Here is a 12,351-nt window from a genome sequence, read left to right as displayed (position 1 = left end):
AAAGTATCCTGTACCTCTATAAGGCCACCATTCGCCCATGTATGGAGTATTGCTGCCACATCTGGGCTGGTGCATCTGCTACTAGTCTCTCGCTCCTTGACAAGGTTCAAAAGAGAGTCGCAAATCTGATAGGCCCTGAACTGGCATCTAAGCTTCAGCCTCTGTCCCATCGACGAAATGTTGCATCCCTCTGCCTGTTCTACAAGTATTTTAGTGGTGAATGCTCTGATGAACTGCAATCACTTGTGCCCCCACGACGCGAGCACCCTCGACAAACCCGACAGGCTACTAGATCCCACCCCCACACTGTAGAGGTCCCTAGATGTAAAAGATCTTTTTACTCCAATAGTTTCTTCCCCAGAACCGCAAGACTCTGGAATTCCATTCCAGGTCCCTGCTTCCCCAACAGTACTGACGTGCAGAAGTTCAAGTGTAACGTGAACCGACACCTTGCTGCCCAAATCCCTACATAGTACCCCAGTAGTTGTTGCCCCTGATAGTAGCCCCCTACACCAAAGTGGCAATTTGCCTTGTTTGGGGTGAAAATGTAATAAAAAAAAAAAAAAAAAAAAAAAAAAAAAAAAAAGAAATGGGCAGAGGACAACATGAAAACGGATTTTTCCAAAGTTTTGTTCACGGATGAAGTGCGTGTCACTCTTGATAGCCCAGATGGCTGGAGCAATGGATGGGCCCTAGACGGACGACATCATCGTCAGCGTTTAAGACACCAACAAGGTGGTGGTGGGGTAATGATTTGGTCTGGGATTATCGGAGCTACTTTAGTTGGCCCATGGAGAGTCTCATAAGGCGTAAAAATGACGTCAAATGCTTACATAACTTTTCTGAAGGAGCACTTTTTTTTACCCAGTGATCACCACTTATCAAGGCCCGGAAGCCACTCAGGGATAAGGGTTATTGCAAGTACATTACGTTAGTGTGGAGATTTGATGAAGTGTTTACTTAAGGGGGCGGTTCATTAGGAATTTGTTAACGTTGGACTTAAACACATGCAAGTTTTAGTCCGGTGGGAAGCAGGCAGACGGAACAGAGTTCCACAGGCATGCAGTTCTAAGAAAGAAGCCTTGTTCATGGAATCCGAGTTTTGATTTAGGCACGGATATAGAGTGGGGGAAATTTTTCACAGTGGATTCAGCTAGACGGGTGCTTTCGTGAAAGATTGGCGAGGGGTGACCAGAAATTGGAGTTCAGACGAGCACCTGCCATAGCTGAAGAAGCAAGGGTTGACGTTCAGAAGAACCATTATTTTTATGCAGGATAATGCTCCCTCGCATGCATCAAACAAAAACAAAGAGTATTTACAACAACTGGGGTTCTCTGGTCTACGGAAGATGGAGTGGCCTGCGAATTCGCCAGATTTGAACCACATTGAGAACCTTTGGACTATCATGAAGCGACGTCTCTATACAAGTAGACACGCGAATTTAAGAGAAAAGGTCAGTTGTGGGATGCTCTCCAAGAGGTGTCGCAAGGAATAACTGTTGACCAAATCACAAAATGTACTAATTCTGTCGGCCAACGTCTTTTAAAAGACATTCATAAAAAAGATCGCATACCCCCTACTAATTATGTCAACGTAGAAGTTGCTATGTAGTTATTGTGTTCTAAGCATTTTTCCTAGTTCATTTGATGTTTGAAAATTATTTCAATAAACAAGTTATTGGTATATTGTGTTTTTCTTCTCAACCTTGTTAATAACTTTAAACACTGAAATTAACAGATATTACTATCTTCTGCCATAGTTTCGCTAATACTAATTATACTAATAATACTTTTATTTTCTGACTGGAGTAGGTGAATAGTATTGTAAGCACTTTCTCAAAGTTTCATGGATTTTTATTCACTCGTTCCTTAAATATTAAAAAAAAATGTAAACTTGTTAATAATTTGATACGCAGTGTATATATATATATATATATATATATATATACATATATATTCATATATATATGTATATATATGTATATATATATATATATATATATATATATATAAATACACACCTCTAAACACACAGACACACAGACACACACACATACACAGACACACAGACACACACACAGACACACACACACACACACACATATATATATATATATATATATATATATATATATATATATATATATATATATATATATATATATATATAAGGTGGCTTTAATAGGTTTCCATACTTTTTTTTTTATTGTCATAGACTCTTTAAACTTCAGTATGTACATAATCTTATGAGAGGACTGACAAATTTTTATGATTTCAGGTTTAAATGAACAGCTGGTGTGGGAAGTGGAATACACCCTACTAAAGCTTGATTGTCATAGCTGGTGAGTTTCAAACAGACATTCTGAATGTGAGGACACTTTAGAAGAAAATACGCCATAAAATAATGTTGTAAATTAGGAAAAATTACCACAGAAACGTATAGAATACTTCAAACTGCTTTTGGACCATGTTTAATTAATCGGGAATCAGTTTTGGAGTGACATAAGAAATTCAAGTAAAACAAAAAGTCTGTGATTGATAGTGGAAAGAGTAAGCAAGTCAGAACACCAGAGTTGATTGACAAAATAAAGAATTTCATGGATAAGGACCGTCGTGTGTCTATAGAAACAAAAAGTGCATAGTTTTTATATCAGTGTGGGAACTGTACATACAATAATTCACGAGGAACTGAAAGGGCGGAAGATTTGCGGATCAATTCAGATCCCGCAGTTCTTGACGTTCTGGTGACCTGTGATAAAAGCTGTAACTACTGATATAACCCAGAGACTAAGAGAAAGAGTTTCCAGTGGAAACATGCTTACTCTCTCAAACGCAAGGCTAGACAGAACAAATCCACCCGGAAATTATGACGATTCCTTTTTTGACAGCACAAGCATCATCTACATGCACTGGGTTCCGAATGGACAGTCAATCAACAAGGAGAACTATGTTGAGGTTTTAAAAAGTGCAGGAAGACATTCTGTCGGAAGAGTCCAGCACTTTTCAAATCGAATCAGTGACATTTCCAGCAGGATAATGCACCATTCCGCAATTCCATTCTTGTTACAAACGATTTGACCAAGATGGACATCAAGATAATTCTTCACCCACTCTATAGTCCAGATCTTGCTTCCAGCGACTTTTGGTTATTCTCTAAGTTCAAGAAAAACCTTACAGGCTGTCATTCTGAGATAACTGAGGAGATTAAAAAGACTGTTACAAGGGTCACTGACAACAAGCGGACTTCTATACGGCCTTCCAGAAGTTGATGAAACGGCACAACAAGTACATTGCAGCCGGAAAAAAATTACTTGGACTGGGAACTAGAGTTTCATGCATGTACTTCTAATAAAAGTGTGCACACGAAAAATAGTTTAAAAGCTTATTGAAGGCACCGCGTATATGTGTGTGTGTGTGTGTGTGTGCGCGCGCGTTCTATATATCCATAAAAGTAAGACTGCGTATGCGTGAGGGCATTATCCTACTTATATGCTCAACGAATTGATGGCATGCTGACTTGAAATTTAGTATATAATGTATTCAGACATGTGGAAAACTTTTTAATCGGTTTTCATCCGGGAAAAATGGCTGCTCAGAGGTAAAACTTTAAAAAATGGTATTTGAGTATCACCGGATTTTTATCTGTTTGTCGACTGTTTCACGAGGTTTGAAAACACATTTTAAAAATCGTGGCAAACTCACTTTATTTAGGTTTGGTTTTGATATCAGCTCAAGTACTGTTTTTACTTACAAAAGGGTAATTGCCTAGAAAAAACATAATAGTCGCATGCACATGTCTCAGTTTCTTTCCGTTTTTTTTTACTTCATTTTTTAAAGGAATTTTGCATTACGTTTTATATATGTCAACGTTAGGTACATCTATATATATACGCACACACCCACACACACACCCACACACACACACACACACACACACATATATATATATATATATATATATATATATATATATATATATGCATATAATAATTTAAAACTCGTCGAAGAGTGTATATATTTTCCCGTTACATTTTGGCCTTATTCTACTAGAATATGGAGATCATTTTTCAAGAATTCAGCCATAGCGTGAAAGTGATATACAATTTGCTATCATGTTTAAATAGGAATTGTTAGTAGTGGAAATTAGGTAAATTGGATTACATAAATGGACCGGCCCATCAAGAATTTGTTTACTTTGGATTTGAAGACGACCATACGTTAATCAGCTGGAAAGCAGGCAAACGGAAGATAGATCCACAGGTGTGCAGTTCTGAGACAGGAGCTTTGTTCATGGAATCTACGTATAGGTTTAGGCACGAATAATGAGTGAGGGAAATTATTGATAGTGTTTTCAATTAAACGAGTATTTCTCGTGAAAGTGAACCACAGTCTGGAGCTCAGACGAGCAATTGCCATGAAAATAACGATAAGCAGAGACAAACTCACAACATCTCTTCTGTGAGAAAGAGGTTGCAGGGAGGAGAAAAGGGTATCCTCTACTAGGCTGCGAAGTCTATTTTGAACTCCGTTAAGGCATGATAAGGTCTTTCTAGCAGCTGCTAGCTTTCTAACTTAAATCCATAGTGTTGTTCAGAGAAAAGTTTAGCATTTACGAAGTGATAGACTATCACTAGAATGATGACATACTTTACGACTTTAGTAAAAATCGGAAAAATTTTTTCTGGGCGTATAATTCAGTGACTCAGATTTCTCGTAGTAAACTGGTTTACAACTTTAAAAGATGCATTTGTTATATATTTTTAAAAGAACATGGGCCATCTACACAGTGTAGATATGTAGTAATATAGCAGTGATAAAATCTGGTCCATATGATTGTGAAATTGTACATTTTTTGTAATAGTACATGAGAAGGAATGATAATAAGGTAATCTAGTGTGATCTTCTTTCATACAGTAAATTTTGAGAAGTAGTATGTTGCGGAATCCAGGATAAACTGCTCTGCAAAGAACCTCATTCTTCATGGCGAAGGAATTGTTGATTGACCATTGTTCAGCAGACTATTATAGATTTTATAGACGGAAGTACCTTATAACAATAAGATTATAATACGATTATAATCATTTCAATATATACGCTCTGAGATGTGGATATTATAACTCCGTGGATTCTTGATGCAAGACATCTGTGTCTATTTTGAGCTGACTCGTTACAGTGAAAACATGGAAATGCTTGGCGCCTATACGCAATGTTAACTAAACAAGTTGAAGTAGACCATTGGAAAGAATAAAACTGCTACATAATTGTCGGATGGAGTAAATGCTTTAATGCTGTTTAAAAAATATTTACCATGAACAAGGCATAGTGCAACTGAAACGTAATTGAATATTGTAAATAATGAGAATTCTAAATAGAGAGTTGTGCAACAAGGCGTTTGTTAAAATTACGTTAAAGTTTCTGTATGCTGGTAAAATCAGGGAGCAAGAAGCAGAAGGAAAATCCGAGAAGTGGTTTGAGGACAGAAGCTATTAGATAGTTCTCCATCATGTGAGGATATTTACGATAAACGTTGAGTGGGTATAAGTGCAATAAGTTCATAGGATCATATATATGTATATATATATGCCTGCATCAACGTATATATATATATATATATATATATATATATGTGTGTGTGTGTGTGTGTTGTGATTATGCATGTGTGTGTGATTATACATGTGTTATATATATAATTGTAATCGTCGAAATACATATATGTAATAGTGTATACAGGTGTTGTGCATATTTTGTACGTGTATATATATATATATACATATATATACATATATATATATGTATATATGTATATTTATGATGTTTGTTTGGGATACATATCTATTTATGAGGATGCCGTATTTATATATGCATATGTATATTTACTTGTGTTTATATATGTTACATCTTTGTAGGGATGTTATTTCAGTGTATATACTAGGTGTTGAAAAAGTCACTTAAGTGTTGAAAATTTTTGTCATTTCACAATTAATGATTATTTTTTCTCTATTTACGATGGACTCCGAAAAGACTGGCCTTATTTTCATAAAATTTCACAGAAATGTACTGTTGCAATATTTTGGGTTTATAATGGGGGTATATATTTCATTGCCGCCCACATCAGCAATATTTGGCACAAGGCCTGGAAAGTGGGATACCCGAAGGCTCCCCTAAAGGAGGGGCACTCCTGCAATTTTAAAAATTGCCTGAGTAACCCCGTCAGCATTCCTCGGTCAGGGCGCCTCAGGCAGCAAGCAATAAACTTGCCCCACCGGAAAGCCCGGTGGCAAGGTCTGGGAGGGTGGACCTCCTAGGTATTACCCATGCAGTGTACCTCAGTCCAACAGGTGCTGGGCCGGTTCCCGGCCCCTCACCTGTTGGGCTGAGTTTCAAGTGACGAATCCTTGACTGGTACTACCCTGTCTCCCTGCAGCCGAAGCCGCTAGGAGACACATCCCATCATAAGAGGTTTATAATGGGGGTAGTTATTTAAATGCTGTCAACCTCAGCATTATGTGGCACAAGGCCGGAAAGTGGGAACCCCGCAGGCTCCCCTGAAGGAGGGGCACTCCTGCAATTTTAAAAATTGCCTGAGTAACCCCGTTGGCATTCCCCGGTCGGGGCGCCTCAGGCAGCAAGCAATAAACTTGCCCCACCGGAAAGCCCGGTGGCAAGGCCTGGGAGGGTGGACCTCCTAGGTATTACCCAGGCGGTGTACCTCAATCCAACAGGTGCTGGGCCGGTTCCCGGCCCCTCACCTGTTGGGCTGAGTGTCAAGTGACGAATCCTTGACTGGTACTACCCTGTCTCCATGCAGCCGAAGCTTCGAGGAGACATCCCATCATAAGAGGTTTATAATTGGGGTAGATATTTATTTGCTGCCCACCTCAGCAAAATGTGGCACAAGGCCGGAAAGTGGGAACCCCGCAGGCTCCCCTAAAGGAGGGGCACTCCTGCAATTTTAAAAATTGCCTGAGTAACCCCGTCGGCATTCCCCGGTCGGGGCGCCTCAGGCAGCAAGCAATAAACTTGCCCCACCGGAAAGCCCGGTGGCAAGGCCTGGGAGGGTGGACCTCCTAGGTATTACCCAGGCGGTGTACCTCAGTCCAACAGGTGCTGGGCCGGTTCCCGGCCCCTCACCTGTTGGGCTGAGTGTCAAGTGACGAATCCTTGACTGGTACTACCCTGTCTCCATGCAGCCGAAGCTTCGAGGAGACATCCCATCATAAGAGGTTTATAATGGGGGTAGATATTTATTTGCTGCCCACCTCAGCAAAATGTGGCACAAGGCCGGAAAGTGGGAACCCCGCAGGCTCCCCTAAAGGAGGGGCACTCCTGCAATTTTAAAAATTGCCTGAGTAACCCCGTCGGCATTCCCCGGTCGGGGCGCCTCAGGCAGCAAGCAATAAACTTGCCCCACCGGAAAGCCCGGTGGCAAGGCCTGGGAGGGTGGACCTCCTAGGTATTACCCAGGCGGTGTACCTCAGTCCAACAGGTGCTGGGCCGGTTCCCGGCCCCTCACCTGTTGGGCTGAGTGTCAAGTGATGAATCCTTGACTGGTACTACCCTGTCTCCATGCAGCCGAAGCTTCGAGGAGACATCCCATCATAAGAGGTTTATAATGGGGGTATGATCTCACACAATCGGACGATTCTATTTATAAAGGATGCTGCTAAGAACTGACGAATCAAATTAATTAACGTTCTGCTACCAACCAATCAGAAACCAGAATTGCTTCATAAATATTAAACCTTTTCTGGAGCAATTTCACATGTTCTTTTCCCGGGTTTCGACACGGTAAGAATATTTTATTCTGTGGAACTGTCTACTACAAACAAGTCACCTCCCAGGACAGGTGTGTAACACGAACCATCTGAAACTGTTCTGAAACTCAAAATGGCTTACACTTCTAGATGTACTTTATGTATCTGGCAATGTTCTTAGATAGGTTTTCTATTGGGATGTCTTCAAGAGTATCGATTTTCGAAATAATTCGATGAAAGAAGGAACCAAAGTTAGCACCTTACAAAACTTTATATCACAAATGCATTTGAGAAGTTTTATTACCGCACAAGCCGAAAAGCCCGACATAAAGAAAATCAAAAATTAATTTTTTGAAATAACAGAGGCGGAGGCGTTTCGAAATGAATGTTTCTGTTTAGAGCAAAACTGAACCATGATACTTGAAGTTAAACTGAAATTGAATTCATTGTATATAATAATAACTTTCAAAAACCAACAATAGGTTTTCTGCAGTGCAATGTAGACGAGAATGTAATGTGACTGCGCGGAGGCATCTAAAGCATTTTTCGCTTCACAGCTCTGGGTCCCCAACTAGAGCAGACAGTCTATAGATTTGATAGATTTGATTTCATCGATTTCAAAGAGAATAACAATATTGTAGTATGAAACATCCGTTGATCATCATTCATCGTCTGGTCTCCCTGCTTCAATAATTTAATAACTATTATAGTATATATATATATATATATATATATATATATATATATATATATATATATATATATATATATATATATATATTGTCTACAATCAACCAAAAGCACAAAATATATTTAACTCTCACTTATGATATATTATTCATATTTTTATAAGTCTTAAACGTGTTTCGTTGAATAGTGAAATCTCACAAAGGAACGCATTAGCGATAAAAAAAAATAAACAATAGCCACTTACTATTTTTCATTAGAATGTGAAAAGATTTCATAAGAAAAATGAAGTTATTAAAGTTATTATTACAGCTAGAGCAGATTTACCAGAGTAAATATATATATAAACGAAAAGAGAACGAATGTCTCTTGGGTTTGAACGTAGTTAACCTCTAGGATATTCTAGCTATGTATATAGATCATGCATAGGTTTATTTTATATAGGGTCCCCTAAATGTTATCTCATTAACACACTTTATTTTAATCGTATATTAAACATATATTTTCTATTTTTGGCTTAGCTTTCTTTTATAATTATAGTAATCACTCTATCCAGCTCTAGAAGAGTGAGGACGAAACCGATCAGCTGGCCTCCCATTTTTTAAATCATACTTTATATCAAAACATGTCTTATCCTCATAATTGCAATACACACACACACACACACACACACACACACACACACACACACACACACACACACACACACACATATATATATATTACTATATAGATTTAAATACTAACACACACTAGTGTTTCATCTATTCGGAAATCATCAGTGCAGGGTGTCACGATTATAGCTGAACGGGAGATATGTGTGTGTATGTATGTGTGTTTTTTCATGCATACATGTGTGTTCATGGGTGCACATAAGTGTGTTTGTATAGCGATTGTTCTCCCCGTTTCTTTCCACGCTTCTATGTGTTTACAACAAGACGTGTAGAAATAAATTCAATAATTTGATAGCTGGTAAAATGCATATCTTTTTGGCACACTTCTCAAAAGAGTCGGCCTGCTTAAAATTGTATTGATCTCTTGGGGAAGCCCGAGAACTTTTCACTTTAAATATTTTTCGATTATACTAACGATATTAACGCATTGCCATAATTCTCTTCTAGATAAGTGAAACAGCAGTACCAGTAGCATATTTGGAAAACATATATATATAATACTGCCAACAATAAGGTGACCTTTATTACTACAGTCACAGCATAAATAACTATTATTACAACTATTACTGCTGATGTTATGGATATATATGTTATGTAATACTAGGGCACTGCGGCGCAAATTAGGCAGCACTACACTTTCTCATTACGGTGCTTTTCTTTCGGAGGAGGGTGGCGCATAATGATGAACAGTTGAACAACAATGTATTTTTAACAGCATTTTCATTTAATATTTTCCATAAACAAATAGCAATGATACTTGTTCTGATAAATATATCTCACTTGTGCCCTGTCGACATACATACCCAAGAAAAACTCACGCAGAAACAAAATCTCACCTCTTTATTGTAGAAGTTCCTAGAATTCGGACTGCTTTCTGTTCTATTTGTTTATTCCGTCGGACAGCTATGTTTTGGAATGCCCTTCTCGTTACCAGCTTCCGTGACTGTACTTATGTGCAAAAATTTAAATTTAACCTAAATCGACATCTTGTTCATTTTCCCTGAACATGGCCCACATTAGTAGTCTCGTACGTCCAAGTTGCGATATGCCTTGTGGAGATGTAAACGTGATTAAAAACAAAAATATGCATTACAAAAATTTGAAGCAATAACTTGTTTTGTTTTTATTAAAACAAATAAAAAATCTTAAAAAAGAACAAGATAACAACCAGAATGAGTATGCATAAAAATACAAAAACAAATGAACATATATATATATATATATATATATATATATATATATATATATATATATATATATATATATATATATATATATATATAATTGAGGTCCTAATGAAACCCGGAACGCTTGATAAAAGCTAACCTGGAACATACAGTAAATGCAACTTACAGTTGTTATACACAGTTTCAGTGTGTGTGTGTGTGTGTGTGTGTGTGTGTGTGTGTGTGTGTGTTTTTAAAATCTGATCGTTTTATTTTTGCTGAGAAGGTATATATCCGGTAGGATACCATACATTCAACAGTAGTCCCCCATATTCCAACTGGTGGATAGTATGAGATTCTAACAGCATATTTAACTGTAAGCGTTCGTATCTATTTTGCACTTGGTCCACTTAGTACATGCGTAGTTTTTAAATCATTTTTCATTAGTCCGGTTGCTCCTATAATGATTATAATAATGGAGATATTCCTAAAATTACAGTTTATTTTCTTGCAGTACATAAGCCCTTTGATTTTCGTTTACTATTTACGTAGATATATGGTATGCATAGTCATAGTGGATGGTGCATAACTAATTTAAAATAATACTGTCTGGTATATATTGCCAGGAATTGTTGCTACATAGGATATTTAACTTTTTTACAGATGATCCGGTAGTGATATTTATAGACTGCATTGTATTGCAATCGTCATTTTGCAGAACCTTACAGTTTGATTCCATGTGGTTTACCTCTCTACTTCTGTGTTGCAGAATTTGCATTTGCTGTTGTTACTAAGATCACCTTTCTTAAAGGTATTAATCAATAAATGAAAAATTAAGATAATTGATAAATGCATAATTAATTAAATGCCTTGGCCTTGAACAACTATTATCATATTCTCCTGATCATATAAATTCCTTTTTCATCCAGTCTACGAGGCCTTTATCTATATATTCTTGGGATTGTTCATTCATAAAATATTTGACACGTTTTAAATTTACTTATTTTTATGTTTTATGAAATTCAAGGTTTTGGTATATCACTGTCGGCCTTTTTGGGCTATTTCATGGTCAGGCTATTTTACTGTTTCTGTATCAGCCTTATTCAAAATGTTTGTCCAGTTTTCTGAAGAATGTTGTTCTACTAGCTCTTGTTTCTTAATGTTTATGTACCATCACAAGGTTTGTGTTCTAGAAGAACATCTGGTATTGTCGAGTGCTCAGAATGATTGCTCGATGTTGCTGGTCAATCACTGAGAAACCTATACCGTCTGTTCCTACAGGCAGATACAGTCTCAGTAAAATTGTTTTCTGTACATTACTCTATATAGTGCCAATAATGTCTTTTGGTTTAGTACATATCCTCTTAATGCCTTTTTGAAAGTTTCAATGTAAGGTCAACAGTAATAAATATAATCAGTTCTAATTGATGTGTCTCCTATGTGTTCGGAAACACTGAATTTTAATTCTAATCTAATAACAGTCCTGCTTTTTAAATATGCAAACGATGTGACAGAATACGTGATAATAATATAAAAAAAGCATAAGTATTTCTAACTTCCACTGCGAAACAGAATGTGCTAAGGCTATGGTTTCAAATCTGGCGAAGTATATATCATGTTGCTCACAATTTACTAGTTCGGTATCTCAGATTTTTCTTTAAACAAAAACTGGAGTGAAAAAACTAGACATAATATGCAATATTTTTCTCCTTTTTAACGCAGTGACCTGCTAGACAAGCATCTCACTTATCAACCTAAATAAACCTCGTAATAACATCCTCGCTGTTTATACAGTTTACTATTTCATGGTTACGTGCACATATAGATATACACATCATTGCTTACTCATGTAAAAAAGAAAAATTATCTAAGAGAGAAAGATAGATAGATAGATAGATAGATATATATATATATAGAGAGAGAGAGGGGGGAGAGAGGGAGATAGAGATTAATGAAGGCCAAATCATTCTTAACTTTTTAACCAAGTCATTAACTGCGATATTTTGCATTATGCGACCCTACAGGCTGGCATACTACGACATACGACATACTAACTTTGTCACACCGGCC

The sequence above is a fragment of the Euprymna scolopes genome, chromosome 8, assembly GCF_053919585.1.
Source record: "Euprymna scolopes isolate OS-2025 chromosome 8, ASM5391958v1, whole genome shotgun sequence".
NCBI classification, from domain to species: domain Eukaryota; kingdom Metazoa; phylum Mollusca; class Cephalopoda; order Sepiida; family Sepiolidae; genus Euprymna; species Euprymna scolopes.
The sequence above is the reverse complement of the archived record's forward strand: the minus strand, read 5'-3'. Positions refer to the sequence as shown.